This window comes from Mus musculus, chromosome 14, assembly GCF_000001635.26.
Source record: "Mus musculus strain C57BL/6J chromosome 14, GRCm38.p6 C57BL/6J".
NCBI classification, from domain to species: Eukaryota; Metazoa; Chordata; class Mammalia; order Rodentia; family Muridae; genus Mus; species Mus musculus.
In genome coordinates this window covers 24,499,682-24,504,029 of record NC_000080.6, presented here as the reverse complement: position 1 = coordinate 24,504,029, position 4,348 = coordinate 24,499,682, and positions in this window count along the sequence as shown.

Genomic DNA, 4,348 nt, shown 5'->3' with positions numbered 1-4,348 from the left:
ACAAAAAGACACTCGTAAACCAAGTATGGTGGCAGACACCTGTGATCCAGCACTAGAAAGGTTAAGGCAGAAAGATCTCAAGTCCAATGCCAGTAAGATTACTGGCTACTGTAAGGATTTGAATGAGAGTGGCCCCATGAACTCACATGTTTAAATGCCTGCTTCCCCAATTAGTGGAACTGTTCGGGAAGGAAGAAGGGGTGTGGCCTTGGAGTAGGTGTGTCATTGGGAGTAGGCTTTGAGGTTTCAAAAGCCCACAGCAGGTTCATTGTCTCTTTCTGCCTGCTGCCTGTGGATAGGGATTTAAAGCTTTCAGTACCATTACTGTCTGTTTCCCCACCATAAACATGGACTAATGCTTAAAACTGTAAGCAAACTCTAATGAAATGCTTTCTTTTATAAGAGTTGCCTGAGTCATGGTGTCTCTTCACAGCAATAGGACAGTTAACTATGTAGTGAGTTCAAAACCAACTTGAATCATACAATGAGATCTTATTTCAAACAAACAAATGAACAAACAAACAAACAAACAAAACAGGGCTGGTAATGTAGCTCACTTGGTAGAGTGCTTGCCTAGCATACATGAAGCCCAAGGTTTGCTCTCCAGCACATAAAACAAGATGATGGTGGGCTATAATCTCAGCACTTGGGAAGTAGAGGCAAGAGGGTTGGTAGTTCAAGGTTGTCTTCAGCTACATATCCAGTTAGAGGCTAGCCTGGATAACAAAAATGCCAAAACCATAATTAACTTATCCCTTCACACTCTGGCAGCTAAAATCAATACTACGGATAACTAACAAGTGTTGGAGAAGATGTAGAGAAACTGGAGCATAAAGCTTGCTCGTGTTCTGGCGTGATTTTTCTCGCACCAATCCCAGAGAAGCCCCCAGCGCTGTTTTTCAGTTCTTCGCTAAATACTTGTCAGTTTTCTAATAAAGGGTTTAATAAAAACCCCTTGTGTTCCAGAGGCCTTTGGTCAAAAAGACCCTAAAACAAGCATCCATTGTTTTCCTTCTGCCACAGCAAAGACTGGCACTGGTCCCTAAGCCATTCTCCTTTGATGGTTTAGGCTAGAGCTGATCTATGTGCAGAAGGTATGACTTCTCCCAGATGTGCTGGGGCTGGGGGAGATGGGGCCTTCAGCTAGTCATCCACAGCCAAGTTCTCCTCAGACCTCTTATGCTGAGCATCTGTCCCTTGTCTAACTCTTAGCCCACTTGTGATTTGCACAGGCCATACCACAGCACCCATATGAGATAATGAAGGAGGGAAACCATTGCTGACACTAGAGAACTGCTGCATCCACCAAGCCTTTGCCCATGAGTGCTATGTGTGCTGCCTACTCAAGGCTGTTTATACCGAGTCAAAGTTACTAGCAGCCAAGACCTCCAGTCTACTGAATCTATGGCATAGGAAGTACCAAGGTTGTGATGTCAAGCCTCACCCTCCCAGGGGCCGCCTCTGTGCTAATGATAGACTGTGTGGGAAGACACAGGACAAGGAGGTAGAGAGAATGGAAAAGGTACCACGGAGCTTCATGAACTCAGTGGCTGGGGTGTAGCTCAGATAAAGCATTCTCTCTTCCTGCTTGCTCCATCCCAGCACCACAAGCAAGTATGTATTGAGGGGATGTCTATGTGTGTGGCGAAGGGGGGGATGTCAATGTTTGTGTATGTATTAATGCACCTGAGCGTCTTCAAATGACACATGCTGTCAGGAGGGGCATGAGCTATGGGTAAAGCAGCCTGAAGCCCAGTCCCCTCCTTACCATTAACAAATTGAGAGACCTCAGCAAGTCACTGATACGCTCCACACTTCTGTGGAGGTACTAGATGAGCCAAAAGAGGCCCTCTGGCCGGGCATGGTGGTGCACGCCTTTAATCCCAGCCCTCGGGAGGCAGAGGCAGGCAGATTTCTGAGTTCGAGGCCAGCCTGGTCTACAGAGTGAGTTTCAGGACAGCCAGAGCTACAGAGAAACCCTGTCTCGAAAAACCAAAAAACAAAACAAAAACAAAAAACAACAACAACAACAAAAGAGGCCCTCTGCTTCTCTGGGAAATCAGGTAGTTATCTGGCTTAACCTGTACCCTCTACTGTGGAGAGTTATGACTCAGTGGTCTTGCTGGTGGGGTGGGCAGTTTCTAACCAAATGCTGTGTATCATCAGACACGGTGGGAGTCAGCAGAAGGCTGGAATCTCCCTTGGTATTGGATACTTCTATAGGCTCATATTGGCCAATGCCAGAGGCTCAATGCCTAACTCGGCATTCAACTTCTTCAGTGCGCAGCCACTATAGACATAAGATACCAGTCCTTTGTATTAAGGAGGGAAATGCTGAAGTCACTGTGAGACAATGTATTTTCTGAAGAAACACGTGCAGCCAAGAGGAGACCATGATGTAAATCTTTCCTTCTTCCAAACACACAGAATAGAAATCTATATAGAGGCAAATCCTGGGTGTCTAAGGACCTGAAAAAAAAAAATCCAATTTGGTAGGTTCCACCTTACTGCCTTGCAAGTCCCTGGAAAGGCTTACTGAAACGTACACCAGAGATGGATGTCATGTCACAGCCCCTGCAGTGTCCTTGCACCACATGCCTTTCAGAGTCTGAGCTGGGCTCTTCCCCGGCCCCCTGGGGCAGGACTTGTATGTTGTTATCTGCATGTGTGTATTTACACTTATTTTTAAAAGCAGAGGATCTATAAGCCTGACGCTTCTTCTGTAGGAGGGGAGGATAGACCAGGAGACAGAAAGGGGGGTTGTCGGCTTCCTCCTTTCTTCCCTAGGGCAGGATTTTTAGACATGGAGAGAAAGAGGGGCTGAGAGCCACCTAATGAAAGCTACTCCCTTCAATCTCCTGGGAAACTGGGGCCCAGAGGTGAAGGAAAACTGCCCCAAACCACAAAATGAAGACTCGAAATTGGCTCCTGTTCCCATCTAAACAAGACAACACTATGACACGGAAGCACGTTGAACGCTGAGCCATAATCGGCTACTGGGGTTCTAGTGCTCTGCCCTCCAAAGGAACTGTAAGCTGCCTGGCTGGGCAGCTACAAAAGGGGAATGTTGTTTGCAGAGGATCTTCAGAGACCTTGCCCCACGGATGGGTAGGCATCGCCATGCACATGTGAACAGCAGCAAGCCCTCCAGGTTCAGTTTCACCACGAGGGCTGAATCCTGTAAACAAGATTACCACCCCGGCAGACCTTCCCGGAAGAAGAAAGGCTGACCCCTCAGCTAATCTGGCAGCAGGCTTTCTTCAGGCTTCCCGAGAGCAGCAGCAGCAGCCGCCGGGACAACAAAGCCGGCGATTCCAAGCCTGAATCCACAGTGCCCCCTCGTGGAAGACAGCCGCAGGGACCACTTTTATTCCACCAAGGAAGGTTCAGTATTATGGCTATCAAAAGCATCCATTGCTGGCCCCCACAGTTGTCTCCTCCCCCAATACCCTTAACTTTACTCCGCGCCAAATGTACCTGCCAGGCTTGCTAAAACCCAGGTAACTGGGCTCCACTCTCACTTTCCAGTAGTTGACTGAGTACGGTCCGGAAATTTGCAGATCTAATAAGTTAGCAATTGGTGCTGTGGCTAGAGTGAATACCCATGACCTTCCTTAGCTACTCTGGCTCATTAGGCTGACTATTTAGCTCCCTGTAAACCTCAACATCTTCATCTGCAAAATGGGCTTATTTGTGCCTCCCTCCTAGACTCAGATCCCAGTATAATCTCAATAAATCTGTTCATGTGTTTATCACATGTATATATTTACACGTGCATGCACATATGGAGGCCAGAAGTAGACCTCAGATCTCCTCTCATCATTTAGGCTTAGGCTGGAAAGCGTCCCAGAAATCTGCCTGTGGCTTTCCTGGCACTAGGGTTACGGGTATCCGCTTCAGCCCAGCTCTTCTGTAGGCGATAGGGATTTAAACTCAAGTCCTCACAAGTGCAAGAACTTTATCCACTAAGCATCTCCCTAGTTTTGTGCCCGGAATGTTTATTAGCAGTAGTTGTAGTATTATCATTCATCCACAAGCTTCTCTTGGACAAGACCTGTCACATCGAGAGACATCGGCAGAAAAGACCTTTGTGAACTTTGAGTCCAAGCCTCAAAGCTGTTAAATTTTCAGATGAATGAATGCTCCCACTCCGAGCTACAAAGTGAACACAGGTGAACAGCTGAGTATTTTTAACAAAGCCTCACTACTCAACCCTGCTCTTGTACCTGCTATAGAGGGAGGGGTGGGAGCCCTCTGTTCCCCAACAGCTCCTGCTGCTGGACGCTGAGGAGCAGGAACCGGGCCGGGCCGTTTCCCAGTACACTGCTCAAATACCCGCTCATCAGCC